This window comes from Equus quagga, chromosome 2 (genome assembly GCF_021613505.1).
Source record: "Equus quagga isolate Etosha38 chromosome 2, UCLA_HA_Equagga_1.0, whole genome shotgun sequence".
Taxonomy (NCBI): domain Eukaryota; kingdom Metazoa; phylum Chordata; class Mammalia; order Perissodactyla; family Equidae; genus Equus; species Equus quagga.
In genome coordinates, this window is record NC_060268.1 from 77,947,284 (window position 1) to 77,964,394 (window position 17,111).

Genomic DNA, 17,111 nt, shown 5'->3' on the forward strand with positions numbered 1-17,111 from the left:
AGACCGGCGTCCCCGTCGACCGGCGGGAGGCTGCGGTGGGGCCGAGCCGGCGGCACGCGCATCCCGGGCGGGGGGCGCGGCGGCGAGGGGCGACCCCGCGCGGACAAGGGGCGCTGGCCCGCGGTGGCTGCGCGCTCCAGTCCCTCCGGGCTGGCCGGGCCGCTAGTGCCTTCCGCCGCCCCGCTCAGCGCTGGCACCAAGTCCTCGTGCCAGGCGGCAACTCCCGAGTTTGGGGTCGCTTCTGGCGTTCCAGCCTCCTGGGAAGCTGAGCCCCGATCGTCGCCCCCTCCCTTTTCCCTTTATAATGAGGCCCGGAGGGAGAAACTCCTCAATTAAAAATTCCACTCCCCGGTTCCCCTGGGCGCCGGCGCGGGGCTGGGGGCGCAGCGCAGACCAGCCCCTTGGCGCGGCCCCTTCCCCGCGGCGGGCACAGCCTGGCAGGCTGCTGCCGGGATTGGGCCGCTGATGGTCAAGGCGAACCGCGCGCCCCCCGCTCCCCAAGCTGGGCTTCGCGCCGCGGCCGGGCGGTGGCGGAGGGCCTCCGGGTGCCAGAGCTGGGGGCGAACTTGCCCTGGGCCCGCGCCGCCCTGCCCGCGCCTCGCTGAGAGCGGAGGCAGAGATGGAGCCTGCTTAACTTACTATTTACTTGCAGAAGAAAGACTAGTTTTTTTCGGATCTCTTCAGATGCGGCCTGAGAGGGGCCAGACTCAAATCTGCGGTTCAGAGAACTCATAAAGGACCAAGGGGACGGTGAAGTACCCCAAATCGGACATCTCCTTTGGGCACTTCATCCTGTGGGCTCAGCTGTCGGTGGCCTCTTCAACTTCTGTCTCCCTTTCTGGGAATTTTCTCCCTCTCTCTCTTTCTTTGAGAAAGAGCAGTGGTTTTAGAAATAAAGACCTGAAGGCTTCGAGGGTGGAAGCGGGACAACTCTTCCTGAGACACACATTTGAGGTGCTCTGCACGTGCCCAGAGCCCGTGGCAGCCCCTTTCTCAAGCCTCTGGGTAAGCGGTCCCTCTGGTGAAGTGAGGTGGGGGGAGCTTCTCTCTGTCTCGTGGGCAGTGTCCACCCTACAGGGGACACGGGCTGGTTTCCCAGCCTAGAGCTGCTAGGGTGCCCTGCCCTGTGCCCTCACTCCAGGGTGGTTGTCCCCGCTGCCTCCATCCACAGCCTTGGCTGGAGAGGGTCTCCTGGGCAGAGGACGACACAGACATGGAACCTACTGGGACTCTGGGTGGCGTCCAGGGTGTCATTAGTGGACGAGTTGGAGCTTGCTGGTGGTCAGTGTGCTGAGCTGGCAGCCTCCCCCAGTGGGCACCACTACCACTGACTGAGAGGCCCTTGCACTGGTCTCCAGAGCTGAGCCAGAGCTGGGTGATGGCTCTAGCGATGGGACACCTGGAGGGTCTTCTGTGGGAGCCTATCTCTCCAGACCTCTCATCATTTGTTAGGGCGCAGGGCCGTGCCCATCCCGCACTGCCTGCCGTTCATGTCCTGGCCTTCTGCACCGGAGCTTCTGCACCTGGGCGAAGTTCGGCTGAACACTGGGGTGGGGGCAGGGGGTGTGCTTGTGTGTGTATGTGCCTGCGTGCATGTGAGCGTGAGAAGTGGGGTGGCCGCTGGCAGGAGGGTGAAGCTGATAGGTCAGCCTCTTGCTCTCTCCCGCCTTGCTTGCTTTCTCAGGCATCGCAGGCCTGAGCTGTGGCTTCTCAACTTCTTTGCATAACTATCCCTTGAGAACTTCTAACCCTTTTTAAAAAAAAAAAAAATATTAGTTTCACAGGAATAATTGACGGGGATGGGTTGTGAAATGGAGGTGCATAAATAATCCAGTTTGCCAACTGAGCTAAGAAATGCTAGATAAAAATAAAAGATAATTGTAAAAGACACCGGTCGCACCCCTGGAAGCTGAGAGGGAGGGCTAACACCTTGACTTTTCCTAGACACAACTGAGGAACTCAGAGGAAAAGCACAGCAGATGGGGAGGTTGGCATCAGCTGGGTTTTGTGTGGTTTGGGCAGCCGTGAGGCCTGTGGGGGGTGGGGGGGGGCGCAGAACCTGGATGCACAGGCCCCTCTAGGCCGCAGCTCCTCCTCCGCGCTCCTCCCTGTCCTTGGCCCTGCACATCTGACCCAGCCGCTCAACAGGTGAGGGCCCCAGTGACGCCGCGGTCTGAGGTCTTGGAGAAACCTTTGTTGTCAAGGGGAGTCCGAGAGGGCTAGGGACAGGTGGGCACAGAGGCCCTGAACACATCCCCGGCTGCTCTCCAGGGCCTTCTGGCACATGTGCCAGAAACCAGCATTGCAGCCTGGCCTTAGAGCCTTGGGCCGCGGTAGCCCCGACCTTGGCCGGGTGGCTGTGAGGGCTGGGAGTGTGTGGGCACCGGTGGGGAGTGACGGAGGCACCGACTGTCATGCGGCTTGATCCTCGACGGAGGTCACGTTTGAGATGATTGCTCACCAGGAGGAGGCCCAGGTGCCGGGTTGGTGGTCGGGCCCTGTGCCCACAAGGAGGAGTCTCTGGCTCCTTCTCCCTCCCCGAGTCCCTCGCCCACCACCTGGGCTGGGTCCAGCGGGTGTCTCAGAGCAGCCTGCTGGCACAGGCTGAGTCAGCTGTCGTGGGCGCTGTCTTCTCTCGCCTCTCCTGCAGCCAGTCCTCCACGCTCTCCCTGTCCTCTCTTGGACGCACGAGGGAGCCTGGGGAGGACGGTGACCTCAAGGTCATGCAGCTGGGCTCTCCGAGGGGCTTGAGTTTCCTGCGTCTGCTTGGGAACCCTACATGTTGGTGAGGTGCTATTGCTGTGAATTAGGATTTCTGTGCCAGCTCTGAGGTTTCCCAGGGGTTAAAGGTTGGCCCAGGCCAGGTTGGTGTCCCTTGCTGAAGGCCTCAGTGGCTCCCCTGTGCCCACTGCATACCCGCAACCCTCAGCCTGATTTTCTCAAGTTCCCTCCCTCACTCCCAACCATGGTCTCTCCAGGCAGAGAGGCTCACCGCCCAGGCTTGCTCTGAGTTGTCCCCACCCGGTCCCCACCTGCCGCTTTGGCCTGGAGCCCTTTTGTCCATCACTGATGATCCTATCGGAATGTAGGCTCTTTCCATCTTACCCACTAATCCTCAAAGTTGCGAATCTCATGCCTGCCTCAGGGCCTTTGTACCTGTCATTCCTGCTCCCTGGCATGAGCCTCCTCCAGATGTCCACCTGGCTTGCTCCCTCACTTACTTTGGTCCTCTGTTTATGTGCCAGTCCCTGGCCACCCTATGTAAGTTAGCATCACTTCCTTCTTTCTTGTTAACTGTGCTTTATGTATCTTCTTAGTGCTTAACATTCAATTTGTTATTTATCCCTTGTTCGTTTATTGTCTGTCTCTTACTGCTCCAATGTAAAGAGTGTGTTCACCTCTGTATCCCTGGCAGCTAGAACAGTGCCTGGCTCCTCATAGACCCTCACTGCTAGTTGTCAGATGAATGAATGCATGACATCCCAGGAGCGTTGTTCTTCCTTTCAGCACAAGCCTGGCGTCCTGCCCCTCCTTTCCCTGAGACCCAGGGCTGGACTGAGCTGTATTCACATTTGCAGTCCCTCCCAGAACCTAGCACAGAACCTTGCACTCAGTGGGCAGGCAGGAAAGAGCCGTGCAGCTATACAGTGCCGGTTGGTTTCCCCTAGGCCAGAAGCCAACATGGTTGGGAAGGCAGTCGGGCCCAAAGAGCGGGCATTCTGGTTCTTCACAGAAATCCCCTTTTGGCTTTTTGGTGGTTTGGGTGGTCTGCAGTTGGGCTGACCTGCTGCCAGAGCCAGCTGTGCGTTACCCCTGCAGTCACCTGGGATACAGATGCGCTGGGCGTGAGGCACCCTTTGCCCAGGTTCCCGCCCTCCTCCATCTGGATGTTTCTAAACTTGTCTTGTACCTTCTGTCAGACCCGGCGTCTCAAGGCTCCCGGCTGCTCTGCCTGTCCCTGTTTGCCAGCCTTCCCTCCCGAAGCCTTCCCCGCTGGATTCCTCCTGCCTGTGTTCTGGCCTTGCCGGGGGAGGTGCGCTGCTTTCATAAGGAGGAAGGCAGCTCAAGGTAGGGAAAGAGGATGGGGTTTGGAGTGACAAGAGCTGGGTTTGAACCTGACTCTACCACCAGTTCCTGGGACCGTGGGCAGGTCACTGGCCTTGGGAGTCCTCAGCGTCTGCAGTCTGCACGTTATACTTCTTGCCGTGGTCCTCATGAGGCACAAGTGAGACATGATACTGAGCTGATGTGAGATACCATTATGATACCAGGGTGGCGTGCTCCTTCGGGTGGTGCCTGTGTGGCCTCAGGCCTGTTGTGGTTTCTGCTGTTTTACTGGGGGTTTGTAGGATCGTGTGTGCAAGTTTCAACTACAGCCTAGTAAGAGAATGTAGTGTAGATGCTTCATATACTGTAAAGTGCTGTTTTAATGTAAGGTGCTACATTTGTTTTATGTCTGAAGGATCAAAATTAAGAAGGAAAAAAGATGTGGGTGAGATTTCTGCATCCACTGACTGCAGAAATATTTGCATCTTCTAGTTTTCTGAAAACTGAGGCACTCCAGCATTTGAAGATGGCTTTTGGTGGAGGAACCAACCTGAACTAAACACACATTGTTAGGCACTTCTGCATGTTGAGTTCCATTCCTCCGTGTTTGCTGTTTTAAATAATTGCCTGCCAAGCCCGAGAGGCAGGTCTGTTGTCTTAACTTGGCAGCAAGGAGGCTGAGGGCCAGGCAGCTGTGACTTGCTGAGAGCACAGAGCATGCCGCTGCTACAGGAAGCCCTGGGCTTCGGGCCTGTGCTGGAGGGAGCACAAGGCCCACATTCTCTTCCTGGTTCCCACTGGGCCCAGTTTGCATCAGATGTGTTTTTAAACTGGGCCTGAGTAGGACTTAAGACCACTCATGTGACACGTACAGGGGTTAATTTTCAACATGTGCCTCGAGAATCTGATAGCTAGTGACCAGTGGACGTGAGTACTGGTTGGTGGTTGGAGAGTAATGGGTATGTCCCTCATGGGGACAGCAAGGGGGTTTGGGAGCTTGCCATCCAGGAAGACAGCTGACATTGTTAGCGGGTCTGTAAGGTGTTTTCCTTTTTGCACTTGGAGCTAACACAGATTCTGTGTACTTCCGCTTCCTAGAATCAACTGTGCGAAGAGATGCTCAGCTCTGAAATGCTCAAGCCCTTGTTCTGAACAAATTCTAATTAGTCAATAGTCAACGAGTAGGAGAACAGTATTGGCATTTAGAATTTTCAGTTGGGATATATACTTTACATAGACATATATATAATTTCTTCCCCCCTCTAGTGTTTACATTCCTGGAATTGATTCCCCAGCAAGGCAGTTCTAAGGATGAATTTCTCTGAACTGTTGTATGCATCTTTAACTTAATAAAAAAACATAGTTTACAGTTTTTCCCAATTGGTTTGATTATCACTTTTCTTGGAAAAATCTGTAGCTTCGAAAATTGGATCCCCATTCATTGAGTGAGCGCACGTATTTAGGGAAGATGGATTTCACAGGTCTCTCTGGCAGCAAGTGTGTGCATTGTTCACATAAAACACAGTTCACATGTCTCCGTCTTTTGGTGTAATAAGTGAGCCATGTGCTCTAACATCTGTCCATATTATTCAGAGCTGGTGACAGCTGTCTTGGGTGGGGTGGAGTGGAGCGGGGCCTGTGTTAGGAATTGGAGGCTGTAGAAAGCCAGGCTGTGCCTCCACCAGCCAGCCAGCACCATGGGTCGGAGGTGACTCCTGAGAAGGGCACACATAGGTCTGTGCTTCCTTCCTCCCCAGCCACCGAATTATTGTGACGATGGAAGGAGATAAGATGTGTGCAAGCATTTTGTTATGATAAAGCACTCAGTCAGTGTGGTGAAGGCCAGTCACTGGGGTTAGGAGGTGTGTGTGTGTATGTGTTTCTCCCTAACTTGCCTGCCAGGCCTCAAACATCAGGCACTAGCTTGGGCTCTCTAGCTGGTCCTGGCTGGTGACAGTGAAAGCTGGTGGCTGATTGATGGATAATTGATCCTGGCCATGGGTCCCAGCGCAGCCTGCCTGGCCTGACTGCTGGATCGTGAGCCCCTAAGGCAGGCCAGAGTTAGTTGTGCTGGTGGCTATTTCTCCAAGAACAGCAGTGGGCTGAGCCTGACCTATATGCCCTTCTTTGTGTCCTTGTCCTGGGAAGATGCTGCTTGTGGCCTTTCTTTGCCCTTCGGGTGCTGGGGAGGAACATGCGTACATAAGGACACGCAGTCTGCTTTCTGTTCTTGGGGTGACACCTTTGTGCTGCTGTCTGGGTTAGAAACTGAGAGCAGAAGCCCTTCCCGACCAAGAACTCCTGATTGTGCCTCTCTTTTGGGCTTTAACAGATTTCAGCTTTTAAATTAATTGCGTTTCATTAAGTAATGGTTATCTTCCTCATCACAGGCCGGTCTGTGCTAAATCAGCAGTGATAACTGGTGCCACTACAGCTGATGTGACACCCCCAGAGGCAGAGGCATCACTGACTCGCATCACCTTCATGTGGGGAGCTGCTTGGCGGACCCTTGGATCTGGCAGCGTTCTTCTGCCTGTTTGCTTTGGGGACTGCCCTAACTCTCTGTGCGTGTCGCTCCTTTTATTTATCATATAGGATAGTTTATCTAATGGAAGAAGAGGGGTGCCAGGCACTGAAATGGCAGCCTCTCACCCCACCTGGTTGTTCACCTCTCAGTCCTTTGATATGTGAGGCATCTGCAGTGCTTGCACTGGGGGCAGGGGTCCCTACTCTAGTCACCCCTGAGCCCCTTTTCTGGGAGCTCCATACGCTCAGCAGATATTTTCTGAGCACCTGCTCTGTTGCATCTTTCCCGATCCCTGTTTAGAGCTGGGTGAAGTCAGGAGAGAGGGAGTGGAGAGGGGCTGCTGGAGAATGTGGCATGGCGTCAGAGCCCGATTCTGGCTCTGGGTCCAGATCTATCTGGAGAAGCACAGGCTGGAAAGTGTGAGAGCCTCAGCGTGGGTGGGGGCAGTTCAGAGCTGGAGATGGGAGGGGTCCTGACCATCAGGGGCTTGAGCTGCCCGTGGTGGCCCTGGAGGAGTCCTTGCTGTGTGTTGGGAGTAAGCAGGTTGGGGTGATGGCCCACACACTTTGTCCAGCGCTCTCTAGGAGAGTGTTTTCTATCACCAAGCTTCATAGGCGGTTGGAACATGGGAGGGAAGTGCAGGGAGGGACACATAAAGGGGCAAGTCGAGGGGCGCCTGGAGGCGCAGGGAGGGCGTAGGGAGCCCATTCCCGGCTGAGGAAGGATGGGGTTCCCGGGCCTGGCCTCCCCACTGCCTTATGTAGGAGGAAGCTGCTGCTGCCGAGTCTCAGCCTCGCTAGCAAGGATGTGTAATTTTACCCTTTAGAGATTTACAGGCTTTCTAGATTAAATTGCCACTGTTCTTCTACAAGAACGACAAAATCCATGACAAACCATAAATCACGTTATTAATTTGCTCACATAGAGTTAACCTCTGTGGCTCTGCTGAATGACTCCGAAGGTCGGCCATGGAAACAGGGAAGCCTAGTTTCCAGCTGTCAGCGAGCATGAACGACAAGAGGGACACGGGTCGTGGTGGCCGGTGCTGCCTTGGCCAGATTGCTGTGGCCACCCTGCCCACCAAGTGGCCATTCTGGGCTTATCAGGGCCATCGTTACAAAGGCTCCTGTTGGCCCTCTGGCCCTCTGTTGGGAAGGGGACTGACTCCTCCGCTGGCCGTGCAGAGGGCAGAGGGCGTGGAGGAGGAGAGGCGAGAGCTGCAGCTGCTGGTCAGATGTACTGAGGCGCACCATGGCCAGGAAGCTGGTTCCAGAGGCCTCTGTGGGCTGGGGGCTCTGAGGGGATATTTGGATGCTTCCTCTCTGTGGCCCAGATACCCCAGGGTGCCCACAGCTCCTGCCTGGATGGGCTATGGTGGCTGTTCATCCTCTGGGTAGTGATGGGTCAGAAAACATCTCTCGCGTTGCTCTCCTTTTTGGAGATGTGGTCAGCCTGCTCTTTGCTCTGGCACAGGGTGGGGTGGCACCATTCCCTCCCATGAGGACGCTGGCCTGGCCTCTGTCACTGCCTGCAGGGATGGGGCTCAGACGCTGTCTAGTCCTTCCTTCATATGCCATAACTGGAAACGATCTGCTAATTGTTGGGCTAATTAGAAGTCATGATTTGTTTGGAGAAAGCTGTGTTTGATGGGGGCAATCTCTGTGTGTGGACCTTTCTGCCGCCATGGGCCACGTGGCTGCATGAGGCAGGGAGGAGTAGGGTGTAGCACTGGGCATCGTGTGCTGCCAGGAGAGGAGGGCCGGGCTTGCTCTCCTGATGGTTTTCATCAAACACCCAATATTATGCTGCGGTTCACTTTGACTGATGTCCCAGATCCTCCTTCTCCTTTATAGTGATCTAGAGAAACCAAACTCTGGTGTGTTTAATATGCAGTATTCACAGCAGAAATCAGTGGTTGTGTTGGTGGCCTGGCTGCCTCTCAGTGCGCATGTGTGATAGCCACAGCCGGGAGGGAGCCCCTTAGTCTGGCGGTGTGCTCTCACCAAGCCAGCTTGGTCAGCAGTGGCTGCCTACTGAGTCAGAAGAGTTCTGTAAAACCCGCACGTATTTGTGGAAATACAACTGGAGTTTACTGTCCAGTGGCCATCCTTGAGGTGAAATTAGCTTTGATTTCAAGGAAGTAAACTGAGACATAATACATTAATTTGGGGCTGATTTTTGTCTCATCCATTCCGGTTCCTCACAGTGGTCCTCAGGCTCTCACACATATTCCTTATGGAAACTGTCCAGGCTGACAGAGGCCTGGAGTCCATTACGGGTGTTCATTGTCCAGACGTTACTGTCAGCTGATCAGTTGGACACAACTGGATCTTACATCTCAGGCCCTGACACCAAAAACTTTTTCTCCCTCCACACATATGTCTATTAGTGGAATATATTCTAACAAATTACTCATCTTAAAATAACGTACTATATAATTAACAAGAAAAAGGCAGACAATTGAATAGAAAAAGAGGCAAATGACACTTCATCAAGAAAAGGTCCAAAAAATATGTGAAAAGGTGCTCAACTCCATTAGTTGTCAGGGAGGTGCAAAATAAATTGTAAATGTGTGTAGTAGTCAGGGTTCTCCATAGAAATAGAACCAACAGGATATATATATGTGTGTGTGTGTGTGTGCGCATGCATGTGTGTATTATATATATTCGGAGATTTTATTACTAGGAATTGGCTCACATGATTATGGAGCTTGAGAAGTCCCATGATCTGCTGTCTGCAAGCTGTAGGCCCAGGAAAGCTGGTGGTAATTCAGTCCGAGTCTGAAGGCCTGAGACCCTGGGGAGCTCATGGTGTAAATCTTAGTTCAAGGGCAGAAGATGAGATGAGCTGTTCCAACTCAAGCAGTGAGGCTAGAATAAAGGGGCTAATTTCTCCTTTTTCCACCTTTTCTATTCAGGCCATCAAAGGATTGGATGATGCCCACCCACATGGGGAGGGCAGTCTACTTGACTGAGTCCACTGATTCAAATGCTAATCTCATCTGGAATTACAGACACACCCAAAAATAAATACTTAATCCAGTCACCCCATGGTTGGCCAAACTGACGCATAAAATTAACCATCACAATTTGATACTGTTACACACCCACCAGAATGGTGAAAATTAAAAAGAGCAGAAAATAGCAGGTGTTGGTAAGGATGTGGAGCAACTGGAAATCTCATTGTTGGTTGGGGTATAAATTTGTACAACTGCTTCAGGAAGCTGTTTTGCAGTATCAGTTAAAGTTAAAAAAAAGTTAAAAAGTTACTCCATGACCAGAAGTCCCATTCGGAACGAAACTGAGAGAAAGTGTGCCTGTGGCCACTGTAGTGGGTTGGATGGTGGCCCCTGCAGCTGTCAGGGCCTCATTCCTGGAGCCTGTGAATGTTGCCTTCTGTGGTAAAGTTTTTGCAGATGTGATTAAGGATATGGAGATGAGGAGAGTATCCTGGATTATCTGGGTGGGCCCTAAATGCCATCACAAGAGTCCTTCTGAGAGAGAAGCAGAGGGAGATTGACACGGAGGAGAAGGCAGGGCGGCCACAGAGGCCGAGTGAGATTGGAGTGGTGTGGCCACAAGTCGAGGAACGCCCACAGCCCCTGGAAGAGAGAGGAACGGCTTCTCCCCTACAGCCTCCAGGAGGAGCACGGCCCTGCCGCCTCCTTGATTTCAGCCCAATGGTACTGGTTTCTAACCTTCAGTCTCCAGAACTGTGAGAGAATAAATGTGTGTTGTTTTAAGCCACCACCCAGCTTTGTGGTGATTTGTTACAGCTGCCACAGGAAGCTAATGCAGCCATCGAGAGGCATGCATGGGAGTGTCCATAGCAGTGTGGTTGTCATTGCCAGTCTGCAAACAACTGGATGTCTGTCAGCAGCAGCCTGGCTCAACATACTGAGGTTTACTCACACATGGGCTACCATACAGCAAGCTGAGAATGGACACGCCACCAGTGGGAGCAGTAGTATGATGAATCTTGCCATATAATGTTGAGTGAAAAGCCCAGACACTAGTGGCCCTACTGCATGATTCCCTTGATAGGACTGATGCATGATTGATAGGCAGGCGAGAGGCAGCTGTCCTCTGTGGGACTGGAAGGCAGGCTGCCCTTGGGAGAAGGTGATTAGAGGAGGCACGGCAGGGCACAGGGACAGGGCTTCTGGAGGTGCTGACAACGTCCCATTTCTTGATCTGGGTGTTGATTTGCATGGGTGAGTTCCTATTTATGATATGAAACTTTTCAGTATATATACTTCAATGAAAAGTGAAAAAAAAAGAAGCACATCATCTTGGAATTTTCAAGGAGAACTTTCAGTTGACTGGCTCATGGCTTATTTTATTACTGGAACAATAATATCAAAATCAAAATTACATTTAATTTAATGTGAGATGATTAAATCTTGCCATTCCAGCGAGTGCTTATTAATATTTAGATACAAACTATATTTTCTAAATGAAATCAGAGTACATAAACCCAAGTAGGATGCTAGGATCTATACACACGTTATTGATATGGATAAGTTATCTAGATGAAATGAGTTTTTTTTCCTGCACATAAAAGGAGCTGGGCTCTTAAAGAAAACCAGACACAGACAGCTTAGAGCGTTTGAGGGTCACACACTACGTGGTTTCAGTTGAGTGGGAAACCAAAGAGCTTTAAGAAGAGAGTGGAGGGAAATGTGTCTAAACATCTCCTTTGGGTAAGCCCAGAAATTGTGGGTGGAGGTTCCAGGCTGTCACCTGCCCACGCACTCTCCAGGCCACCTTGCACATCATGCTGAGGTCCCCAGGGGTCCCTGCTGTCTTTGCCCATGTCTCTCCCTGGCACGCCTTCCCTGCCCCTTCCACCTGTGAGCTCCCGCTCATCCCTCCTGACTCCACTTGGGTCCTCCTCCTGCTGTGCTTTGCGACTCTGTCCATCCACTGTCCACATGGTGACCAGCTTGGCTTCACAGGTCACACGTTTGCTTGAGTAAGTTCCACTGTGGCCGTGAATTCCAAGGCTTAGGCCTTTGTGGAAACCATTTTGCACTGCAGCCTGTCAGAGGATTTTGTACCAGGACTTCTGTGTTCTCAGGGTGTTCTGTGTGCTGGGCACTGTGGGTGCAGCTCGTGTATGTGAACTCACAATGAGCAGTGCCGTGGTGCCGGCAGACGCTAGCTGGAGATGTGCATGCGTGGTCATAGCGTCTGAGATCCTCAACACATGGTCCGTGCCATCTGAAATAGAGACTAGATTACACAACACAGCCTGCTCCAGTGGTCTTTGCCACGGTTGCTCCACAGAGATGCAAAGGAGGCAGGGAGGTGATGCGTGACAGGAGTCACTCTGTGGCCTCAGACTTTCTGTTTGTGTCCCTGGGTCCACTCTGGTGGACTCTTGGCCCTGTCCTGGTGCTGGGTTAGAATGGTGGCTTCATCAGCATGGCGTGAAGATCAGACGGAGATCCGGGGGGTGTGCCTGCATAGGTGGAGGCTGGGGTCTGGGGTGAGGGATGCTTCCAGCAGCCTGGCCACCGTGGTCACACTGGGACAGCTCAGGAGTGAGCATTTCAGTGTGTGCAGTGTGCAAAGCATTGTGCTAGGTTCTGGTACACACACAGGAAACAATGTGGAGACTGAACCCTGCCCTCAGGCAGCTTTTGATTTGTGTGTCTGTTGGGAGGGTCTGTTGTTGTCAATGGAGATAGGAATAAAGGGCCAAATGGTGCTCCTGCAAGGTGGGCAGCCGAGAAGAGATTCACTCCTGAATGAGGTGGTCTCTGCAGATGGTGACTAATGAAAAGTTGGAGGGTGGTGAGCAGGGGCATAACTCTCCGCTTCTCAAGTGTGGGCTCTACCTGGTGATGTCCTTCCAAAGGGCATAATATGGAAAGGGGAGACAGAGGAACTTGACGGAGAGACTGGACAGACGCTGCCTCGGCCAGGCATCAAGGTCTGCAGCGGCAGTGAGAAGTCATGTTGATAGTACGAGCCCGATATGATACCATGGAAATGGTGCATCACATCTGTGGTCTTTCTCCCCAAAACCCATAACTTCAGTACAGTCATAAGGAAAACAGCAGTTAAATCCCAACAGAGGGACATGCTATAAACTACTTGACCGATACTCCTTAAAGCTGATGCATCAGTAGTTTCATCGAAAGCCAAGAATCTATCACAGCCAAGAGGAGCCTGAGGAGACGGGACGACTAACTGTATCGTGATGTCCCAGATGGGATCCTGGAACAGAAAAGGACCTTGGGTAAAAACTAGGAAATATCAATAAAGAGTAGACTTTAGTTGACAGTGATGCATTGATCTCGGTTCATTAACTGTTAACAAATGTATGACATTAATATAAGATGTTAATGATAGGGGAAACCGGCTGTGGGGGGTATGTGGGAATTCTGTACTATCTGCCCAATTTTTCTATAAGTCTAAAACTGTTCTAAAAAGTGAAGTCTATTAAAAGATTGGAGAGCAGTTTGAGTCCCATCACCCTGCGTCTCCTGGCAGAGTGATCTCCGCTCTGGCCCTCTCTCTCACCCCTCATCCAGCCCCAGACCCTTGCCTTTGTCATTCCTGTTGGTCCCCCTTTACTGTTTACACAAAAACTGGGGGAAGATTCAGTTTAGAGTTTGGAATATATTTTTTTATGCCCCAAATTTCTGAGTGCTTGAAAATAACCTGTTTCTCTGATGCAGTCTGCCCGTGTGCTGGTGGCTGTCCCCCGGTGAGATGAGCCCAGCCAGTGAAGTTGTGGGCATGCGATTGGGTTTTCTTGGTCTGACGAATCCGGACAGCAGCGCCCTGGGCCTCTGCTTACTTCTTTGGTGCACTAGGGAAGGAAAGCGTGCCAAGTGTTGGTGTCCTGAGATGCCACCTCCCCTCAGCAGCCCCTGGGTCACTTATAGTTAGTGACCAGTGGCCATTTTTTAGGAGGGTAACATTGGTCACAATAGGCAACATGGACCAAAGCTGGTGTGTGCGGTGGATGGTTTAGCCAGGGGCAAAAGAGAGCTAAGCATCTGCGTGGGCTGGGGCTGCCACTGCAGATTTATGGCCAGGGCCAATGCTGAGGACATGGTGGGAACAGCTTTATTCCCACAGGAAGGGCAGCCTGGCGGGGACACGGGAACAGAGGCCTGACTGGCAGCTGAACCCTGGTTTTGGGTAATTTCATCTTCCTCAACTTACAGAAGCATCACCTCCTGTATTTTTGGAGGAGACACAGGATGCAGTGAAAAGGAGTGAAAAAAAAAAACCCCACATGGGGCAGGGAGAAGCCCAGTCAGGATCCCTGCTGTCCTGTAATGGGTGCAGCCACAAGGACAGCTGTGGTTATGGAGTGGACCAGTCTGCCTGGGGCCCAGCCTGCTCCCCGAAGCAGCTGGGTGGTGACCGGAGCATCTTCCAGCTGCTCCACCTGCAGCCGGCGACGACACCCGTTTTGCAAGATGGCGTGAGTCACGGATGAGATGACGCGTCACCGTGGGAGCTGGCACGTGGGAGACAGTTGGTATGGGACAGGCGATGCCCTGTGGTGGGACTGGCGGTGGAAAGGGTGCCTGCTTGGAAGATGGAAGACCTGCATTGCAGGGGACCCTGTGCAAGTCACAGCCCCTCATGTGTCCCCTAGCAACTTAGAGGAAATGATTCCTACTCACGGATCCTACAACTCATCTGGACTTTATGACAAAATCAGGTTGAACCATATGAAACTGCTATTTTTGTTAAGTCAGAAGTGGTCGAATATAAGCAATTTCATATAGTTCAACTCAATAGTTTAGCATTAAAGCAGTTTTTGGCAAGAGAGAATGCTTTGTTTTAAAACCTTTATTTTTAGTTATTCCCTGTCTATAAATTCATTGTATTAGAAAACAGAGATCAGCAAAAAGACTTTGAAATGCCTGACTTCTCCTGCCAGGGACCGCTTTCACTTGGTTTCTTCCTGGGGCTTGGGCGCACGCACAGCTGCCCACATGCTTCTCCTCGCCTGGGTGTCAGGAGCCTCTCCAGGGGTGTGGGGATTTCCTTCCACACCAGCGATAGGAGTTTGTGTATCATTCATTGACCCAGGCCCCAGGCGTGGACACTGGACTTGTTTAAAATGCTTTTCTGCTGTGAACAAGGCTGTAATAAATATCCTTGTAGCTCTTCTGGTTTTTTTTCGTTGTTTTGCAATACCCATGATTCTTTTTGTATGGTAAATTTCCAGAAGTAGAATTGCTGGGCCAAGTGTAAAGGCTTCAGGTTGACCTCCAGAAAGGTGTCATGGCCCACTGACAGTGTGAGAGGGAGGGGGCTTCTTCCTTCCCTCCCTCCTTTCTGGCCGTCTCCCCCTCCACGCACCCCCCATTTGATGGTACACCACTGAGCAGCAGTCTAGCAAATAGCATTCTAGCTGGCCCTCTAGTGCCACGCAGCACATGGGCTCCCTATGGCCCATCTTCCAGGGTTTGCTTGTGGTGTTTTGAGAGAAAACCAAGAACTTTTATGGAGCCTGTGGAGAGTTTCAGAGACTTCCCAGTGACACACAGGCCAGTCAGAGTGGGACTGATGACTCAGGTGGGATAACATTTCTTCCAGGGAGACGTCCCTTTCCTGGTTGCCCCCCCTGATGCTGGGGGTGCTTGGGCACTGACCTGATGGGCCTGGGACCTGAACCCTGGGCTCATGGGCTGTTATTTGTTTAAAAAATATATTGTCTTTCTGGTGATTTGGCAAATGGATGGACGCCAAGCCCTCTCTTCCTGAGCCACCTGGGACTGCTCCAGTGCGTGTTGAGTCAGATGGCTGGTTGCCTCCGTGGGACACTTGGCCTGGTGTCCTGTCCTCCTGAAGCTATTGGCTGCCCTGAGAATCCAAGGAAAAGCTGCTCAATTCTGCGGCCCCAGAAGGATCTTGTCCTCCTTTCACAGAAGGAATAGATTCATGGATTCGCTCTGTTGAACTGGAAGGAAGAATTTTTAAATTTCCTTTGGTTGAAGAACCTAAAATAGAACAATCTACATCAATTCCCCAAAACTGGACTTTTAAGCAATTTCTTAGAAAAATGGACTATTTTCTATGCATGGAAGCAAATTTTTGTGGGAACCTTGTGGTAATGAATTTTAAAGTACTATTTAGTCTCATTCTCCAAACAGTCTTACAGGGGACCGGCCTGGTGGCATAATGGTTGTTTGTGCGCTCTGCTTCGGAGTCCCAGGGTTTGCAGGTTGAGATCCCCGGTGTGGATGTAGCTCTGCTCACCAGGCCGCACTGTGGTGGTGTCCCACATAAAATAGAGGAAGATTGGCACAGATGTTAGCTCAGCGACAATCTTCCTCAAGCAAAAAGAGGGAGATTGGCAACAGATGTTAGCTCAGGGCCAATCTTCCTCACAAAAAAAAAACCCCCAAAATACCTGAGAGTCGAGGCAGGCCCAATAGTGCAGTGGTTAAGTTTGCACGTCCCACTTCTGTGGCCTGGGGTATGCCAGTTCGGATCCTGGCCGTGGACCTACACACTGCTTGGCAAGCCATGCTGTGGCAGGTGTCCCCCATATAAAGTAGAGGAAGATGGGCATGGATGTTAGCTCAGGGCCAGTCTTCCTCAGCAAAAAGAGGAGGATGGGCAGTAGATGTTAGCTCAGGGCTAATCTTCCTCAAAAAACCCCCCACAAAAACCTGAGAGTCTTACAAACCAGAAGTTGCCCCATCAAAGTCTGCCGGGCAGTACTCCCCCACCCACTGCGGGGCAGCCCCAGGGGCCCACTGTTTTCTGCCACAGTTCCCCTCTCTCAGGTCAACAGCATTGTTTGTAAATAAGAGTAAACATTCCTTACACCTTTACCTGAAGATTCTGAAAGACATCAAAAGAATGGGGTGAAATACAAGAGTGCTTTTGCTCCTTTTTTGGGTATATACTGTCTGCTGGGATGCGGAGTTCACATGTATTCTTTCATTATCTAATGGTAAAAGAGCTAATAATTAAAATAAATAGGTACGACATCACTGTTCTTAAAATATTGCCTTCTAACAATTCTGTTGTATCTCTAGAGGAGGAGAGAGCCATTTTGCTGGCAGCAGAGTTTAGGGTTGAGAAGGACCCAGGCCTCATTGACGGGGCAGGCATCTGACATACTTAGATCCAGAATTCCTTTGGCTTTGGTTTTGCATGAGGAGATTTTTTACTTAAAATTTTTCTGGTGATAAAGTTAATATGCCTTCATTATAAAGATTCGAACTTTACAGAAAGAAATGCATGATGTAGAAAATGAAAGCCCCAAACTTCACCTCCTGCCCTCATTTACCGCCTGCCCTCATTCACCGCCTGCCCTCATTCACCGCCTGCAAAGACAACCGTTGTTAACAGTTTGGTGCAGATTCCTTCAGTTTTTTCTTGTTTAGAGGAATATTTTACTTAAATTTTACACGAATACATACATATGTATTATTTTTAATATTTTTTTCAACAAAATGTGATCACATTAGCAATATAATTTTTGATTAGGTCTCCCCCCCAGCAAGATGTCTTAGACATTGTTCCTTGTCAGTTGTGCCCAGTAACAC

The 17,111-nt window shown here is 51.5% G+C and overlaps 1 protein-coding gene across 3 annotated transcripts in view; it reads left to right on the plus strand.

Moving 5' to 3' along the window:
* APBA2 (amyloid beta precursor protein binding family A member 2) overlaps positions 1-17,111 on the plus strand; it is a 233,727-nt gene that overhangs the window by 816 nt on the left and 215,800 nt on the right. The gene's annotated exons all lie outside the window — the stretch shown is intronic.